This window comes from Melitaea cinxia, chromosome 7 (assembly GCF_905220565.1).
Source record: "Melitaea cinxia chromosome 7, ilMelCinx1.1, whole genome shotgun sequence".
In the NCBI taxonomy this organism is placed as follows: Eukaryota; Metazoa; Arthropoda; class Insecta; order Lepidoptera; family Nymphalidae; genus Melitaea; species Melitaea cinxia.
In genome coordinates, this window is record NC_059400.1 from 1,433,046 (window position 1) to 1,455,306 (window position 22,261).

Sequence of the window (22,261 nt, forward strand, 5' to 3'; positions counted from 1 at the left end):
CTACTTACGTTGTATTACTTGTCGATGTAATTGAAGTCGGTTTTTTTCGTTTGTTAGCAAACACAATTATTTAAATCAATAAAATCATCATCATCATCAGCATCATTCCAGCCTATTGCAGTCCACTGCGGGACATAGGCCTCCACAAGTTCGCGCCAAAAATGCGTGAACTCATGTGTGTTGCCCATAGTCACCACGCTGGGCAGGCGGGTTGGTGACCCAAAATGCCATGAAACAATAAAAGCCCGAGTGTAATAAAAATTAATCTTTTTGAATAAAACGAAACTAAACAACGATACGTAATTAACTAATTAGTATTAAACATTACTAATTATGCTGAATTATGTAACCTTCGGTAGCGACAACTGAATAGGTAATTATGCTTCATTTCAATATTTTTGAATAATGAATAAAACCTACAGTGTAACTTGCATGTTCGGCAAAAACAAAAATGGTAATTTAAAGAAAATGTTCCTCTTCTTTCTCTTTTATCTAAAATTAAGGTCTGTTGTAGTTTTAATTAAGCCGAGGAAGCTAAGCACTTAAGTCGTTTTCAAATTTACTTAAATATCAAGCAGTTATATGTGCTAATAATAAGAACACAAAGTAATTATTTGTTTGCAACTGAACAGATTCTAAGTTCTAGAATTAAACTTTCAAGAGCGTAAAATTAAAATACAAAAAAAAAGCTGGACAGGGACACTCTAATAACCTTGCGTTATGAAATATATAATATACAATCTAATCTCATATCTACGAAACATACACAAAATATTTTATAAATATCAATTATTCTATACTAATATTATAAAGCTGAAGAGTTTGTTTGTTTGTTTGCTTGAACGCGCTTATCTCAGGAAGCCCATTTATCGAGGAAGGCTATAGGCTATATATCTTCACGCTAAGACCAATAGGAGTAGAGCACCAATGAAAAATGTTTCAAAATCAGGGTTTATTTCATTTCGAGAGCATCCCCAGCTAGCCCAAAGTAACTATTCCACGCGGACGAAGTCAAGGGCTAGAAATCATATATGTATACAAGACAAGCATCAGCTCTCGATTAAAATAAGGACCATCAAAATCAGTACACACAGTTAAAAGTTATGCGGTATAATACAACGTAAATCGACAAAAGAGTAGTCAAGTAAATACGCCTAATTAGATATAACTCTAAAAGTACTTTTAAGATGGTAATTAATTTAAATGGGACCACGTGACATTCAAAACCTGTCGATTAAATCAAAAATCATCAATATCTTGGTCAACCAAAAAAACTTCTCAGGTAACAAACGTAAAACAATACGGTCGAAATGGTCGAATTGAGAACCTCCTCTCTTTTTTTGGGAGTCGGTTAACAAAAGACGAGATTTTCATGATTACTTGCATGTATATAATAGGCATATAAATCAAACATTTAAGTACGAAATCGCTTCAGCTTGTAATATCCCACTACTGGGTATAGGCCTCTTTCCCCATGTAGGAGAAGGATCAGAGCTTAATCCATGACCAGTACGAAATAGTTTGTCTTAATTTACGTGATTCCAACTGACATCCGCGTGCTAAGACAATATTTATCGAAGAGAATAAATATGGGCAGTCGTTTATAGCAAGAAAGTGTTGACAGAGTTATATAACAATTGGTTTATGCGAAAACACTCGTGCGCAGCAGTACAAACACATTTGACCAGGAAAGTTTGATGTGATTGACGATTGAACAAGCTATGTCGCGTGGCTTTGTCTACTTAACATTCTTGCGAATTTTATTATAAAGCTAGCTGACCCCGCAAACTTTGTTTTGCCATATATTTTATTAACCTTCTCAACCCTCCCCCCACCATAACTTAGGGGTATGAAAAATACATGTTATTCGATTCTCAGACCTACCCGATATGCACACAAAATTTCATGAGAATCGGTCGAGCCGTTTCGAAGGAGTCTAACTAGAAACACCGCGACACGAGAATTTTATATATTAGATTGGACAAAATTATTGACTAGAAAACAGTTCAATAATTTAGGGTTTAACCACAGATTATTTCTCAAAATGACAGTAAGTTGTTGTATCTTCTGGCTTTTAATGCGAGGGTGGGAAGTAATAATAATAATAAATAATAAATACTCTTTATTGTACACCACAAAGAAACATTACAACAAAAGTGACACATGAAAAGAAAGATGTACAAAGGCGGTCTTATCCAACTACTCTCAATATCACATTGAGATTTCTTATGAACAACTCCAGAAACTTAGCAGTTAGTATTATAATGAAAGTTAGTTTATTTAAATAATCTGAAATTTTGATAATAGATATCATTTTTAGTCATTGGAAACTGTTCTGGTGATGATTTTCCGAATGTGTGCTTTTTTATAAAAATTATTATATACTGTTTGTTTCCATTAAAAATAAATAAATAAATTATCATCATCATCATCATTTCAACACGAAAATCACAATATGACTTTCAACTTATTCCTTTACCTTATATATAAAATTCTCGCGCCCCAATGTTATTAGTTACAATAGGTACCTACTCCTTCGAAACGGCTGGATCGATTTTTATGAAATTTTGTGTCCATAACGGGTAGATCTGAGAATCAGCCAACATCTATTTTTCATACCCCTAAATAATGAGGGAGGGGATTAAGGGGGTTACTAACATATATGACAAAACAACCTTACGGGGCCCTTACCAACCTTTGCGGGGCATACTACTGTGTTACCTCCTAAGTACTTACATATATTTTTTTGAAATTCAAATATTTTTATATAGCATAACAATGTTTGCCGGGTCTACTGATTTTGAAATAAAAAAAATCACTTTTCGTCAAGTCAATGCAAGACTTTCCTAATATCATAATACTTTTTATATTGTCAACAATTATATTTATGTATTCTAAACATTTTTTAAACAGCAATGTAATCTCAATTATTCCATAAAAACTCAATTATGTCTGAACTTTTTATTGTGACATTAAAGATCATCCGCGTAGTAGTAAAACCAGCTTAGAGTTACAATCACGCCGACACAAAACATGTCTCGAATTTCAATGAACTCTTGTGACACAAAAATGTTCTGCTGTTCGCGAATCTCACACACTGCAACCACTAAAACACTATTACATGATGGCTTTGACCCAGAATTTAGTTCACGAACAACGCTTTGAATAATAATGTACACGTAATAGAAGATTTTGTTTATTTAAACGCGAAAAACATTGGATTCGTGGAAATAATTGTATTAGTCGTCAATTTGAAATGGGTTAATTATTACATTTTTGTACAGTTAATCGTCCGGTATGGTAAAAGAATATAAGCGTTACCGGCTATTATCGGTATGTACTAAGCTTTTTTTCGTTTTAATTTATTTATAAACGGGACTAGGATTTAATTTCTAGTAACATCTTCTTTTTCTTTGTGGCGTTTGTTTCTTCGAATGGTCTTCGAGGTATTAAGATTTGAACCACAAAATCTAAAACACAGTTTATGTATTATTAATTCTTACGATTTATTTTTGTGTTACCCACACATTAGGAAACATTACACACATTCGCTTAGACCGAATATAAAATCATCATATCGAAAATTTCGATCTAGCGAGTACATCGTTCCATAGCTTAATTGGCTAAAGCACCGTAACGGTAAGTCGGCGATGGCAGGTTCGATCCCCGCTGGAACGGTCGATTTTTGATATGATATTAAAAATTATGTATTATTTTCAAAAGCGTAACTGCGGAGTTTCTTGCCGATTCTTCTCTGCAGAATCTACATTCCGAGTCGGAGCTTGCCTTTAAAAACTAATAATCACTTTATAATTTTAATTTGTAAAATGACGATTCGAAGGGGCTTTTGAGACATGTTTGAATAAAGTTGTTTTATTTTCTATTTTTATGCGAACACTAAAATAATTTCTAACATTAGTAAATTCAGAATCATCCGATATACTTTGAAATAATGCGTTTTTAATTCAATTTTTAGTAACATGAAGATAAAGGTTTAATATAAGCGTAACGATCATTTAAAAAACCAATATAACACGTGCCAAAATCATGGAAGGCATAACCACAAGTCATACCAAGAGTTAGTTAACACACAAACGCCACCTAATCGTAATTCATTGAGCGTGTAATGAGAAAGCGCGCCAAGTGATACGAGTACACATTTACCGTCTGTGTAACACCTATCCGTCAACCTCGATTACCTTATATAGTGTAATTTTAATTGTTATTTTTCTTATAGGGTATCGAATTACATCATCGATTGTTTATGATTCGTTTGAAGTTAAACTTTATTACGACACGAATAAGTAAATAATTGCGTCCCTTTGTAGATCACTAAAATACAGCCGTACTATTGTAGTGGTGAAAGAGTTCAACTAACACCGGCGGTTAAGATTTAAATTTTTATGTTTTAAATCATATTTGTTTCTTTTTTGCATCAGAGAACATGTAAAGCGATTGAACAGTGTTTCAAATTGTTTAGTCTGCCAACCCTCACTGGAGCAGTTTTTGGATTAAACTCCTAGTTTTCTATCGATAATCGGCTCAAGAATGGCACGTTTATCGCCTGTATCAGTTTAGTTCAGGTCAGTAACAAAGACATTAATAAGGGGATGGAAAAGAAAATTATTTTTGTGTTCTACAGTAATAATAGGCTACCTTGACTTCTCAAATAACATTTTATTACAATAAAACCCTAAAAGAAAAATCTTCTTACTTATGTACATCACCATATTCTTGAAAATGTAATAATAAAGTCGTTACAAAACCCATAAAGTAAAATTTTATTATACGCCATTTAAAATCATTAAAACAATCGTCAATCAACGTATTAATCCGCGGCCTGTCGGTTAAAACTATTAAACTTTACCATAGAGATGTTGCAATGTCTAAAGAGTAGCCGCGACCTTTGACTTTGAAATTACAACATTAACTTGAATTTTTATGTAGAAAATGTTTATGCCAAACTAATAACGTTACGTAACGCTCGGAGAAATTGCTGTGACATGTACGTTGTACGAGTACATCCGTCAATCCACAGTACAACAGCAGTTCAGGTTCCTACTTCTATATTTAACAAGACGGTAAATTGTTCTGCTTCGAAAAATTATTTTAAATATTTAATTTAAGCTATTAAAGCATATGTTTATGTACTTATCACCACGCTATATAATGGAATATATGTACTATATAATAATTAAGTTGTTTCGATTTTAAAGAAATTTTTGAATTAAAAAGTTTTATACATAAAGAAAATAAATGTTTATTAAATGTTTCACATCTGACAGCCATGACGTGACGGTGACATTTTTTTGTTTAAATTAAGGTTCGATTTTTTGAATGATGGTTATTAACCGTACTTCTTTTATATCTTATAGCTAGTTTCTAAAGAATTATATAACAGACGAAAACCATAAATATAATTTTACGTATATTAAATATTTACGGAGGCTTTACTTTCCTGTCAATTTAGAACTTCATCAACGAAGTTTTTGACATAAATAATACCCATAGTTGTGAACTTTGGTGAAGGTCTGTAATTAAGTAAAATGTAAATGGAACTGTATAATGGATGAAGATTAAGTATAAATATTCGTGCACCGGCAATTGTTAACAGGAAAATAATTTAACCTTATAATATTGAATAATGAAGGCTTTTACGAAATCAGCGGTTAAGTCTGTGCGTAAATTGGTTTAAATGCAAACTCGTAAATTGCTTAATTTATCTTGAAGGACAGAATACTTGCAGATTCCTTCGGCTTCGTTCGCCAAACGTTTTCTGTAGATCGTTCAACCAATCACGGCGCGCGATGCTATGTGTGCGTGAGGTTATGAATATAGAACTTTATTAATTTGACAGTACCGCGTTACACGTCGCCTAATTAACACGTGTTTTATTATCACATTAGACAAGTACATTTAGTTAAAATTATAACTTCGATAATGAGATGAATTGTAAATTTTTTAAACATATTAAATCTAGATACACAAAACTAATTTTTGAAAAACTCATTTGACGATATCTCTAAACACACAGGTAGGGCACAGCAGGAATTTCCTGCTCAAAATATGGAGCAGCCCGACTGGGGTAGTACCTCGACCTTACAGAAGATCACAGCAAAATAATACTGTTTTCAAGCAGTATTGTGTTCCTGTTGGTGAGTAAGGTGACCAGAGCTCTTGGGGGGATTGGGGATTGGGTCGGCAACGCGCTTGCGATGCTTCTGGTGTTGCAGGCGTCTATAAGCTACGGTAATCGCTTACCATCAGGTGAGCCGTACGCTTGTTTGCCGACCTAGTGACATAAAAAAAAAAACACTGTATATATACAAGATCATAACACACGTGTAACTTGTATCCTTTAAAATAAAAAAACTTAAAAATTCTACTTATTAACCTTTTTATTCAAAGAGAATGATCGAAATCACCTAATTGTTATATAAATATCATTAAGGTCATTTTAAGTTTAAATTTAATTACAATTATGATAAAAATAAATGATTGTGACCAGTTTATAGTTGTGATTCATCATTTCTCGGTCGTTTATGCTGTTACGTGTATATTATAATCATCGTTATTACAGTCGCGGCCCTCTGTGGACTCTGGTCCGGTTTACTTGATTGAAATACATAATGTATGGTTTCAAGTTTTAATTTCAATAGCTTTTGCATCGTTATTATTAGTGTAGTATGGAATTTTTATGTAACTAACTAATGTAACACGCTGAATAGCTGACACTCTCACACTAATCATAATTAATTGCTTATACTATTAAATAAATATACTCTTCACACTCAACGACCCCCTTTATGTTTTTTCCTGTGTCGGGATCCAAAAACACACAATACACGAGCATAAGCGCCCAGACCGGCAAATACCTGCACGGTCAATACAAATGTTTCCATGTGCGTGTGATCGATCGCGACTGCAGTAACCGCTGCGCCAGCGCGTTGTCAACACTATTGCAAGGATAGCACATATGACTTACTTAGACTCGACTTTCGGAGACAGAAAGTAGAATGGATTAGATTTTAAAGAGATTAATCGAATCGGACCATAGAATTAATAATTACTTTATAAGTAACCTTTATCCTAACCGAATGAAAATATTGAACGTACATTAAACATGCCTTAAACATTGACAAAATACAATGTAGTGACCACACGGATACACTAATATGGTAGGAAGACAATACCGTTGGAAGCCTTTGTACGATCTTCCGTAACTCTTATGGTACTTCTACCAATCTTACAGAGAGCACGGTCGGGCTGTTCTGGGTTTTGATCAAGATAGTTTATGCTGTACCCTACCTATCATACATTACTCTACATTGGAACAACTATACAACTGTACTTTTGGCCATCAATGTATTACACATACTCCTTTGAAACATCAATTCTCTTGTTACTTTTTTCTTATTTTACAAATAAATATACACATCGAGTCAAAATTAAATACACAATATACCTATAATAAAACTATGTCAAGTTTTTCGAAACGTAAGTAAAATATAATACACAGGTTAACGACCGACTGATGCAACGTTCGCTTTGATTTACAAACCTGTCGGAACCGGATCAAAATGTTCGTTTAATACGAAAACCTCTAAATAGCGAAAAGATTATAACATTCCCATACTCTGAGATAAATTTCTGTATACGGGATTAGTTCCATGACTAACTTTTGATTAAGGGTTCCTTACTATTTATTAGTCTGTGTGTCTTGTAGATTAGAAGCCTTAAGCAAATTAAGTTTCTCAGTTACCATCAATGAAAAATGATTCAAGTTTCTTCCTATTCTTCATATTAAAGTAAAACAATACTTTGAGTGTTTTATTTCAGTATCATACAAAAATAACTTCCTGATTTCGATGGCTTTTATAGTTCCTGGAGGTCTGAACAAGATTGTATGTGTACTAACTCCCGGTTGTTATCGTGTACACCTGATAGCAATCCTCAGTACGGAATATATCCCCCAACCCGTATTGGAACAGAGTGATGGATTAAGATCTGATCCTTCTCCTACATGGGAAAAGAGACCTGTGCTCAGCAGTGGTATATTACAGGGTGAAGCATAACTAACTCTACAATACAATTTTCTTACTCGTGGAGTAAGATTGGAGAGGTAACTGTCCATCAATCGCCAATGGGACAATGTGGTAGACCAATATCGAATCCTTATAATATCATATGTGACATAGAAAACTTTTGCCTAGAAGTTTTTTATATATATATATATATATAACTAGGACAGCAAACAAGCGTACGGCACACCTGATGGTAAGCGATTACCGTAGATTATAGACGAATGTGCTGTGTGGCTACGGCACTAAAGAATTTAGCCACCCCCTCTCTTCCCGTGGGTGTCGTAAGAGGCGACTAAGGGATAACAAGGTTCCACAACTACCTTGGAACTTAAGAAGCCGACCGATGGCGGGATAACCATCCAACTGCTGGCTTTGAAATACACAGGCCGAAGACGGGCAGCAGCGTCTTCGGTGCGACAAAGCCAGTAAGTACTGCGGTCACCAACCCGCCTGCCCAGCGTGGTGACTATGGGCAAAACACATGAGTTCACGTTATTTTTGGCGTAAATTTGTGGACGCCTATGTCCAGCAGTGGACTGTATAGGCTGTAATGATGATGATAGACGAATGCAATACCAGAAGCATCGCAAGTGCTCTGGTCACCTTACTCACCAACATGAACAAAACTACTCCTCTCGGGCTACACTACCCCAGTCGGACTGCTCCATTTTTTGAGCAGGAAATTTCCTGCTGTGCCCTACCTCAGTTATAATATAATAGAAGTGGAACGTTTGCAAACTACTTACATTTGAAAAATGCCGATACAAATTTTCATATAAAATGGACATACCTAAAAATCTAGCCATTTGTTAAAAACAAGAAATATAAATATTATAAGAAATAGATAGATATAAATAATAATAATAATACACTTTATTGTACACCAAAAACAGAAATAATACATATCCAAGAAAGAAAAAAAAAATATATAATTATAAATAGATATTATAAAAATATTATAACAAGTCTTATAATCACGTTTTCATTCGACAATTTTTTGTAGGGATCTCTAAAACAAGTGCAATTACATAAAGACTGGTCAAATGCGTTTATGTCTAAAAATGCCGTCCGGCCTACTCGCCGTAAACTACGCCAGTATTATACACATACATGTATTATATGGGTTGTAAATTGTCGATATAAAATAAATATAAATGAGAAACAGTAATAAGATCATCACGCATACATTATTTTTTTAATCTTAGCAAAACCAATTATGAATATTTACGTATTTATTTCAATTTACTTAATGTATATTTTAAGGATTTACTAATCTTTAATTTATAAATAATACTGATAATCACGCTGCTGTATCTACCTTTTCTATGCATCACTTCAGCCTATCGCAGTCCACTGTTGGTTATAGGCCTCCACAAATTCGCGCCAAAAAATGGCGGGAAGTCGTGTATGTTGCCCATAGTCACCACGCTGGGCAGGCGGTTTGGTGACCACAGGGCTGGCTTTGTCGCACCGCAGAAGCTGCTGCCCGTTTTCGGAAAAAACATTCCAAATGGAACATTTATTATAATATATCCTGTGGTCACCAACCCGCCTGCCCAGCGTGGTGACTATGGGCAAAACACATTAGTTCACGTTATTTTTGGCGTAAACTTGTGGAGGCCTATGTCCAGTAGTGGACTGTATAGGCTGTAATGATGATGATGATGATCCTGTGGCAGTATATACCTATGGCAATATAATTTATACGTCTATTCAAATAAATAAAATTGAAGTGTCTGTTTGTAATATCAAAATAACTGCTTTTTACCAAATGCATATGGATGTATACACGGTACATATACCAAAACAACATTCTTAAAATTTTTGTCTGCCTGTCTGTCTGTTTGTTCCGGCTAATCTCTGAAACGGCTCGACTAATTTTGACGGGACTTTCACTGGCAGATAGCTGATGTTAGGTAAAACGAGTAACTAAGGTTACTTTTATTTTAGAAATTTATTTATGTTATAACTCTGTGAACTGAACAATTTTTTTGTAAAATTCCACGTGGATGAAGTCGCGGGTACAGCTAGTCTATATTAAAGTTCTGCATCAAGAGACTCTGCAACTTGCATCACTTATACACACTGAAATGAAGTTACACTCGAGTGACATAACAATTGTCAGTTCCATCGTAAATCTCATGCCGTTTATAGGTATTTTACGGTCGACCTGCAAAGTTTGCTGCTTCAAATCGTATTTTGTTGTTTTGTATTTGTACGTACGTATAAACATATACCTACTACATAGTACATAGTGTACCTATGTTATTTATTTTCTATCACTTCACTTCAGCCTATCGCAGTCCATTACTGGATATAGCCCTCCCTAAGTTCGCGCCAAACATCTCGGTAATTCGCAGTCCTCATCCAGTCACCGTCGGCAATCTTACGTAGATCGTCGGTCGAGCGGGCCGGAGGGCGTCCCAAGTATTTTATATATATATATATATATATATTACAACAAGAACTTTTGAAAATAGTTTTACCGTTAAATAAATCTATACTAATACGAGTAAATGGAGACCCGAGTTTTTGGTTCGGTTAAACTGCGAAAACTATTGAACCGATTGGAATAAAACTTGTATAAATAAGATGCAGCGTGTTTCGGATAAGGTTTTAGTATATTAAATATGGGCAGACAGAGGTCGCTAAATATTACAAGACTAGGATTAGAGGACTGAAATTTAAACTTCGCCAACAGACTAGTCGAAACTATTACTACAATTCCATTTCTTTCTCCTCTTAGTTAGCACGCTTTTATCACAAAAAAAAAATATTTAAAAATAATAATAAAAATTTTTTAATAATAAAAATGATTTTGTTTTACTTTTATTTTTTTATTGTTGTCACCTACACACTATACTTTCTTGCACATACCAAGGTTGGCTGGTAGAAAATGCATTAGCGTTAAGCCCGCCTTTTTGTAGGTACATGAAGAATTTAAATAAAATAAATAAATAAATAAAAATGTCCTAAAATATTATTATAATTATTAGTTTCCCAGACCTACTTGAAATTAAGTAGACTTCCGCCGTTACTATTAATAATTAATAATGTTAAATGCTAAACAGTTACGTGCAGTAAAATTTTAGTACTATGTTCATGTTTATTAAGTTTTAAACATCAAATTATTACTAACTTACAACGTGTTCGGCAATTTTAATTCTAGCTATACTTGAATGATTCTCAATATCAATAGAATATGTTTTGTGAGTGTTTTAAACACGAATTCGTTATAATCGTCTGTTTTAATGTTCAATAACAATAATAATTTTGCATTTTCATATGCACCTTTCATTTTGTTACGACATCCACGATATGCTAAGACGCCGTATACTCGCATAAATGTCCAGGGACGCGAGTTCACTCATTGTTAGTCTGTGAGTCGCGTCAGTTTTTAATCACTGGAATTAAATCCATACTGTTTTGTTCTAGCTTTTAGTAAATGGTAATCAAAAATTAAAATACATACCTATGTACATCTTGTTCTGTATCTCTTCTATATGTTACTGTTTATAATAAATATATAAATATAATTATTTATATATTTGTAGTGACCCAGCTTTCTGCTCCGAGGGTTGTGGGTTCGATTCCCACCCTGAGTCTGGGTGTAATATAAATATTTAGGTATATTTTTATAAATGTATTATTTGTAAGTATGTTTATCGAAAAAAAAATGTAGCTATACCAGTCGGCTGTTACCTATAACACAAGCGTTAAGATGCTTACTTTAGGAACAGACGACCGTGTGTACTGTGTAGATATTTATTTAATTATTTATTTTCATTATTTATTTATTACCTCTTATTGTACACCACAATATGCAAATACAAAATAATAATAATACATACAACTTAAGAATGTGTAGTACAAGAGGCGGTCTTATGGCTAGTTAGCCATTTCTTCCAGACAACCCGAAATGGGATTGAGTATTATTTATTTGAAAGAAGATCGGGTAGGTGGTGCAGTTATATTAAAATAAACTTATATACAAATATCTACACATTAATACTTACAAGCAATGCATATATACATTTGAATAATATAACATACTAAACTAATAAATATAACAAGAGTATCTCATAGCACTTACAATCGATTTCGCCATAAAAATTAAAAATTAAAAAAATTAATAAATAAAATAAATAAATAAATTTAATTGAAATCGCCCTCAATATTAAGGTAATGCTTTTTAACTAATTTTTTGAACGTTGAGAGTGATTTGGCTTCTTTATATATAATGGTAAATTATTCCATAGCTTAATTGCGCGAATGGTGAAAGACTGACTGAAAAATTTTGTTTTATGAACAGGCTGTTTTAACATTAGTCTCCTCGAAGATCTTAGGGAAGAAGGGTCCCCGAGAAATTCGAACTTATCTTTTAAATAAGACGGAGCCTTAGGGTCAAACAACGCACAGTACAGAAGAGACAAAGTATGCAGGTTTCAGCGAGAACGTATTGGAAGCGAAGGCAGAATATAAACTGTATAGCAAAGTTTTGAAGACGCTCGAGCTTATTAAATTGGTCCTCTGTTAGATTAATATAGCTTACACCTGCATAGTCAAGAATCGATAGGAGGAGAGAATTCGCCAACATAATTTTGGTAGAAATTGGTAAAAAAGACTTGAGGCGCCGTAGGGAGCTCAGCGCAGCATCAGTAATTATAATAAATGAAATAAAAAATATATTTATTTGAATATGCTACTAAAGCAATGTATCGTAATTTTACAATTACAAATAAAATTAAAGTACCTATTTATCTTTAAGAATATCGAGAGTTAATGTGAAGCTATCCCGGATTTGTAATTTATACAAAAGAATCGGCAAAAAACTATGCACTTACTCTTGAAAACTTTCAAATAGTACCAACCTAGTAAATATGTTGTACATACACGTACAGTCGTGTTCTTAAGGTAGGCAAATTAATGCCGAACCGAATGATGTAACTGTTTTTTTTTAATAATAATGTATATATAAATACATATATATTACAACCAGACATAAAGTCGGAATGACACATTTCCTCTCCCTAACTGCAAACTGTGCTAATGGGCTAGTCAGTCTGGCTAATAAAATGATATTAACTAATTAGTTTTGGTCATTAAGTTAAATTACAATTATTAATTTATTGCTATTTTGTCTATCGAGGTAATTTAACTCAGATTATAATTCAAATGAATGTAGAATAAACAATATAATTGTTATGAAATAATAATAATAATAATATTATTGACTGAACGTCATTTATTAAAGCTTAAATACATTTTTGGTACGTTATTTATAAATTAATTAATTAATTTTTTTTTTATCATTTTTAAAAGATTTGATAAAAATATTAAAAAGCGTTGGTAATTTTTTGTAAAAATAAAATCAAATACAATGTTAGAATCATTTGACAAAGAAAAGTATGTATTCAATTTGATCCGTACACCATGCCGAAACTATTAATTGGATTTGTATTAGACATACAAGAATTCAATATAAGCTGTACCACGTTTGGTGGAGCGATGAAAACCAAAATGTGAAGTACGTCACGGGTACAGCTTGTTCAAAATAAATTTTTGTTAGTGAATGGGGATATTAATCGACACTTAGAATTTATTATGTATATGTAATAAACATGTTTCTTACTCAATGACCAATTACAATGCATATAAGGCTATGTCTATAATAGTAATCGTCTAATTCATAATATTCTTAAAGACCATATATATTCATTAATAAATTTAAATGTTTGAATAAATTATATAAATCATTGCTGTCAGCGTTCAAATATATGTGGTAATAATGGATATTGATGTATGAATTTCGTAACTTCGACCTCACAGATGGCAAATATCGTGAATAAAGTTCAAAGAGATAATACGAAATGACAATAAGTTAGAATGTGGCCATGAATTTTGAATGATCAAATATTTTGCTATATTGTCGATTTGTAAGTCAACGAAGCTGATGATAAGCATTCCAGCAATTAATTTTTTTTCGAAGTCTGAAACCTGATCAAGTCTAGATCAATAACTTTCAAAACAATGTACCTGAGTTAAAAAGCTCAAAAGTCATGTATTTTGTACGGATTATAGTAGCCATAGTTAAAATATACAGAGAATAAATTTCAAAAGCAAACCAAATAGGTATTCTTTCATTATAATTATACAGTCATATGACTGTATTAGTAAGTATATTATTAAGGTGGGAAATAAGCGTAACGTCCACCTGATGGTTATCGGATACCGTAGCCTACGAACACCTGCAACACCAGAACCATCGTTAGCGGGTTCTCGAGCCTACCACCGACCCTGTCCAGGGGCACCGGTCATCTTGCTTACGTAGTTAGGTAGTATTATGTACGGTTACCCAGATGGGCTGCTCCATATTTTGACAATGATTCTGCTGTAGCTTACATCATAGTTATTGAAACATGAGTATTATACTAGACTAGTATTAATTGACCGTGCAATACATGCTGCTTACGATCGCCTTCAATGAAGACATATTCGTGGTGGCGATCCTCATCATTGAGGGAACGAGGAAGAAGAAGAAGTATTAATTGAATACAATTAATGGAATTACCTCAACAGGTTGTGGCAAGCTACGGGTTGTAAAGTGAGCGTATAGATAACTGTTAGACGGTTAGAGCTTTTGAAAGCTTTTGTAACTATTTATACGCAACTTCATCCTGTGGCCTTTAGTTGTTGAGTTAGGCAAACAAAATGTTATATTGCTTTATTTTGTGTTTATTTCATTTTATTAAGGACAAAAAAATAATTATACAGTGGATAAAAAACAAATATTATAAATAAAACATGTGTTGTTGCACAATTAGCACCATCCTCAGATTACTCTAATATATAAAGCACACAGTATAACACACAAAAGTATAACACAAGAAGTGGTTAAATATACAAAAGTTTAAATAAAAGAAATAAAAATAATATATCAATAAATAAATAATTAAATAAACTCACGCACACTCAAAGGCCAATACATCGTGAATCTTGTGTTATAGGATTTGGAAAAACACATTACATAAATACAAACGCACAGATCACAACGAAAACATACTTGGCCTATAAAATAGTTTATCACGTACGCTCATTAAGAGGAAAGGGTACCGAAGAGACTTTTCAAAAATAGGTATTTGAATAAAATGTTTCTGTCGCGCTGCATGCCGCTACCGCGCCCCGCGCCATCTCCGCCCCGTTTTTTCTATGTGTGACTGTCGTTTTGTTAGTGTGCGTGCGCCGGCTATTCAGCTATTAATTGTTGACGATATTTTAGTATTCGCATCTTTCGTTTGTGATTGACTACGAGTACATATAGCGCATAGTGCTATTTTTCTGAATTTGGCTTGTTTTATTGAATTTGTTCTGCATCGTATTGCTGTGACTCGGCTTATTATTATTGAATTTCGTAAACTACTTATTATTTATGTTTTATTATTTTGAATTGGATACTCTTTGTGACTTGATACATGTCTATATTTTTGTGGGTAATTATCGAAATACTTAGGTACTTTATTTATGAATTAGGTATGTAATTACATGGTTGAGGTGTGTGTAAGAATGGGTAATGAAATACACACATAATTATAGTGTATACATGTAGTACATAGTATAAGTGTAAGTATAGTACATATATGTAATATAGTACATACACAGTATAAAATGTTTGCCTTAGTACCTATATAATTTGTAATGTCTCATGTTTGTCGCAGTTATCAATACATGGGTATAGGTTATATATATTAATTAACATATAATTGCGGCGATATAACAATGGTTAAAAATAATATTATAAATAAAAAAAAAACAAGAAAAGCCGCCTGCGTGAAGAACAACTATTAGAAAGTCAATTGAAAAAGCTGGAACAAGATAAGAATTCAATAATTACACAAAGATAGCTAAATAAATTACACCAATTTAAAAAATTATGTACTGTACACTTACAAAAATCATGAAGGCGATTTTTTCAATTATTATTTTATTTATGTTTTTTTATTTAGGCAAATTACGTAATCGATTGAATTTTTTTAAAGAGTGGTTGATTAACATGACATAACATAACAATACACTTTATTGAACACCAACAGAAAATAATAATACGTATCAGATTGATTTTTAACCGACTTCCAAAAAAGGAGGAGGTTCTTAATTCGACTGTATTTTTCTTTTTTTTTTGTATATATGTTACTTCAGAACTTTTGACTGGGTGGACCGACTTCGACTTGTACGCAAAGGAAAAAAAGCCGACTTCAACTACATCGACATGTAATACAACAAAGGTAGACGAAAATATAGTCAAGTAAATACGCGTTATTAAAGATTACTCAAAAATTTGTTATCAGATCTCGATGAAATTTAAATATGACTACACGATAAATCAGCATCAGCTTTCGATTAAATTAAAAATCATCAAAATCGGTAAAAAGTTATGCGGTATAATACAACGTAGGTCGACGAAAATAGTCAAGTAAAAACGTATTATTTATATTACTCGAAAAGTTGTTGTTAGATCTCAAATAAACTCAAGTGAGACCAAATGACACACACCACCTTTCGATTAAAAAAAAATTTGTAGAAATCGGTCCACTCACTCAAAAGTTCTGAAGTAACATACATAAAAAATACAGTTAAATTGAGAGCTTCCTCCTTTTTTGGAAGTGGGTTAAAAATAGAAACCGATTTTACACGTCTATAGAATTCCTAAGTCGACAAGCTTGAACAGTGAAAGATTTAGTATAAATAAAAGAGGAGTGAGAGGGAAATTCAAGAAGTAAGCTTTCCTCAGAACGAAAACTGCGTTCATTGGAATCACTAAGAAACTTAAATCGTCGTTTTAGATAAGCAGGTACAACAGGATTAAAAAGAATAGAGTAAAGTAAGTTGAGAATATACGTATTCCCGAAGTAGGGAATTGGGTGCCACTCAGGGCGTAACTACTGCCGTATCAGCCGTATCAATGATACGGGGCCCCCTATTTACAGGGCCCCTAAGGTGTGTAAGCAAAAATTAGTAAAATGCTATCCACAATGTCCCTTAATCTTGTGCTTCCTGGAAAAAAGAATAAAAAAACTGTCATACATACCTATAGAGTTTTAACTTCAGAAATGACTGAAGTCTGAAAAGCAGTCCCCTTTTATCCGAGTCAAGCGTGCACCCAATTGTTGATAACATTCTGTATCGTTTATTTCGGGATTCAGTTAATCATTATGAACAATGAATTAATCTTTTTTATATAAGAATGGGGCACACAAGCAGACGAAGCCATCTGATTTATAACGGCTACCGTCGCCCATGGCCTTTAGAGAAAAGATGTAGACACTAGACGCTTTAAAACCCCCAAATTTTAGCAAGGTCATTCCACACTTTGAATGTACGCGGAAACATTGCGCACGAAGCTCGCACATTGGTTGCAAACCACTGGTGGATACAATTAGCACCACTAGACTTCTTGACATCGAAATAATGCAGAACACGACAAACGACACTGCTCATAGTGCACATTACGCATCGCGTGTTCGCACCGTGGAATGTTCGGTGGTGCTTTTCCCTCATCGTCAAGAGTTGAATTCGACGCAAAAAGAGTGCAAAGAATTTCGCTTACTTTTTCGCATAATATGCCAGAGAGCCTTCAGGTTCGCGCAATGATGGAAGTGTAGACTAAAGAAAGTTACCTTCGACAGCTTTTGTAAGAAACAAAAGGCATGGGTTCCATTTGGAAAGTCCAATAGTCTCTCGCCAATTCTGCTGTGTTTGAACTTTGCCCTAGCGATTTACTACCTGTAAGACCTGGAGGCAGCGTTGAATCTCTTCTTCAGGTTATGCGCCTGTGAATCCCCCATATAGATGCGGAAGATTCATAGGAATTCACTAATAGTATTGGCCTCACAGGCTGAAGCGAACGATCCCCCGCATCTATTGCTGCAGGTCAAGGCTAATAACTCTCCAGCTTGGAACTACAAGCTCTTTAAATTAGCTTAAAATCCGAAATTCAAAACATTCATTTCATTAAAGAACTCATGGAATTATTACTGATAAAATTCAATAGCCTTGCATCCAATTTTCCGGAGGTATTAACTTGATGTTTTTCAAAACTAAAACTGATAAAAAATTACCTAAGGATTTCGATGGAACAGGAACAGCTACAGCAGACTACACTCACTATTGTCTATTCTAGGAGGAAGTTATAACTTACAATCAATAAACATTTATTTTAATTCAATGCAAGCATTCGAAGATTCCGCAATGCTTGAAGACAAAAGTTTTCGAGCAATGCGTCCTGCCTGTTTTAACATACGGAGCCGAGACGTGGACACTGACCAAGGGACTGGTCCACAAGTTTAAAGTCGCTCAACGTGCAATGGAACGGGCTATGCTTGGGGTCTCTCTCAAAGACAGGATTAGAAATGAGACTATCCGCGAGAGAACGAAGGTAACCGACATAGCCCACAGAATTAGCAAGTTGAAGTGGCAGTGGGCTGGTCATCTGTGTCGCAGGACCGATGGCCGTTGGAGTAGACGGGTCCTAGAGTGGAGACCGCGTCTTGGCAAACGCAGTGTAGGACGTCCTCCGGCCCGTTGGACCGACGATCTACGTAAGATTGCCGGTGTAGGCTGGATGAGGATTGCGGAAGACCGGGATGTGTGGCGCGAACTTGGGGAGGCCTATGTCCAGCAGTGGACTGCGATAGGCTGAAGTGAGTGAGTGAGAGCAAGCATTTTTTGTGAGAAATCTTTACCCATCATTTGCCTGCCCCCCCACTAATTTTGATACAGGGTCCCAAGGTTCCCGGGGTTCCAAGGAATGCTACGCTAGTGGGGCCACTTGAGTTTTTTACGCAATTCAGAAATATGATTCTATTTGCGAAGTCCAAATACGAATCGCATAGGTACATAGATTCGACCAAATTTAATAATCTGCTCCTCAGTAATGTCAAGAAAACAACTAAGCAATTTTTTACCGATGAAAAAAAACAGAGGAGGTTCTAAAGTCGCTACGTACCTATATTTATTTATGTTTGACCATGCATAGCTTTTTACAAAGTATTCCGAAATTGATAAAAAAATATATTGGAAAGAGTAAACCCCGAAGTTGTTTTTCGCCTAGGAGGCGAGGAAGAAGCGCGGCTCGCAGCTTGCTTGGCATAGACATGGGAAAGAGCACTCCTAATTTTTTAAACTTTCTTATTGTATTTTTTATTAGTATTACGGTAATAATAATCATAATATACTTTTTTGAAATCCTTGTATTGAGCCCTTTTGATACCAAAAACAAACAACACAGTTATTTACCATAATTATCATTGTTATTTGTTAGCGAAACCCTTCGTTAGCCCAGGTTTGCACAGTGTTACAATAAAAACCGCATATACAAATACGGTTTTATTGTAGTTATGAAAAGAGAAATTATTTAATTTTGTTAATACGAATTTTAGAAAATATCGACTAAAAATAACATCACTAGTGTATCGATATAATTGTCGACTATGAGGCATCACTTCGCTGGCGTATATACGTATTGCTTTGACCCTTCCCTCCCCCAGACCTATCCTCCAAAAAGCAAGAAAGGGACAACTGCAGCTCAGACCGTTTTAGGTATATAATTTTTGACCAAAACAGTGTTTCGTAGTCGACTGTTTTCTCCTCAGAACATGGCAATTTTTTAAAAATTTTTTTTTAAAAAATAAAAGAAGACTTCGGCTATGCCCCTATGTTTTCATTTTTTTGAAAATATGCATATATTTTTTTTAATGAGTGTCTGAAAATGTACAAAAAATTATGCAATATTTCGAGTTTTTGAAGTCTCCTAATTCCTATGATAATAAGAATATGAAAAAAATCAAAACATAGGGGCATGGTCATGGCAGCAAAGAGTTCTATGTCACAAAAATATTTGATCTAGTGTCATTATCCAGGGAGAAAACAGTCGACTACGTTTGTATGGAGAAAGACCCGGTACCCTTTCCTCTTAAGCCCGTAACACATCAGCTATTATAGTGACCAACGCGACGTCAAGACATCTATGGTGTGTTGAAAGAAAAGAAAACAGGTTGTATGTGAGGGTAGATATTTTTATTTTATTTTTATTTTATTTTTATTTTATTTTTATTTTATTTTTATTTTATTTTTATTTTATTTTTATTTTATTTTTACTTTATTTTTATTTATTTTTTATTTTATTTTTATTTTATTTTATTATTTCTATTCGATGTATGTCTTTAAATGTGTACATGTGTGTATAAACTTATACTGTGATTGCTATCTATTATTTAAGTGAAACTTCTTCAGAATCGTTGTGATTTGAAACACGATGACACGAAAATTCGTCACTATAAAAAAATAAACATATATCCATCTCACTCTCGTAGACTACTTTTCAAAAATTTCACTTCTACCTGTGTGAATTGCACACACACACGCACTTTTTTTATTATAATTTTCCCCTTCGCCTATCCCACATTTTTCTAATATTGACCTCATTCCAAAGGAAAATCTCGCTGTTAGTGATAAAAGAGATGGAATTAATGCAACTCAATTGCTCAAGTTTTGTTTACTGTATATTTTTTATCAGTGAACAATAAATCTTAATACGAACGCTAAAACAAAATTCTACATCTTTATTGTATAATTATAGACATACAAATTACCTTGAGTCAATAATTTGGAAAGTCGTGTTGCAATATCACATATCTAGAGTTTACGTTTGGAAATTAAGTCAAGGATCGTGCAGTTTGTGTCTTTAATGAAAGGAAAATCCAATGATTCATACAAAGCAGTGTAGCAACGTAGTCTGCTTAACGTGAACTTTATATATTTGTATATTGTAAGCTTTATAACATCAATATGTTATAAAGTTGTTGAAGTTTGTTCAATCCTTAATGTTCAGGCCGTGGTATGAAAAAAATTTGGGGATTAAAGCTGTGAAACTTCTGAAGTTAACGATCAGTCACGCTGAGCACTTTCAGCATGGTATACCAACTTTTACTATACTAATACAAGAAGCACATGTCAACATGCTTGGATTTTTGAGTTTTATTGTTGAAGTAAAACCTCTTTACGCACGTTCTGACTGGGGAGTAAGCTGGTGAATGCGTGACGAGAGCGTTACGAAAAGTGTGATCGAGCGAGGTTGAGAGGGAGATATAAGTTAGTGAAGATAAAAAAAAGAGGGAGTTACGTTTCGTATATTACTGTAGGAGCTAAAAAGTTTTACTTTAGTCATGTGGTCTAAAGCACACTCGTTTTTGAAGTTACACTTCTTTGGCGCGATAAGTTATAAAAGAAAGACAGTAAATTTTTACGATGTGCGCACACCGTCATTAAAAAAACGACACAGCTGATTTGTTACGGATAATCTCTAAGAGTAATGTTTTGTATTAGGCTTCTTGCATTAGAAACTATAACATATTTTTTTATCACCTGTTTTTCAAACAGATTTTGATGAAAATAAAAAACAATAAAATCTAATAGTTGTTGTTTCAAAATTCCAAATTTAGTCACTATCAAACAGCAGAGCTTTACTAAACTCATACACCTTTGTAGCTTATATTATTTTTTTATTTTTTCAAGAAGCCTAGGTCGGCAAACAAGCGTACGGCTCACCTGATGGTAAGCGATTACCGTAGCTTATAGACGTCTGCAATACCAGAAACACCGCAAGCGCGTTGCCGACCCTAACCCCAATTCCCCCAGGAGCTTCGGTCACCTTACTCACCAACAGGAACACAATACTGCTTGAAAAACAGTATTATTTAGCTGTGATCTAAATCTGTAAGGTCGAGGTACTACGCCAGTCAGGCTGCTCCATATTTTGAGCTGAAAGTTTCCTGCTGTGCCTTACCTCTGTAAGTTTAATTACCTCTGTAATTATTATAACGCTTCAGCCTGTAATATCCCACCTCTTTCCCCATGTAGGAGAAGGATCAGAGCTTAATCCACCACGCTGCTCCAATGCGGGTTGGCGGATATATTCCCTACTATGAGTAACGATCGCTATCAGGTGTACATGATAACAACCGGGACCGACGGCTTAACGTGCACTCCGAGGCACGGTGGGGAGACCCACAAGGACTGCACAAACACCCAGACCACGGCAAACACCTGTATGGCCAATACAAATGTTTGTCATGAGCGGGGATCGAACCCGCAACCGCCAGTGCAACAGATACAATCCATGG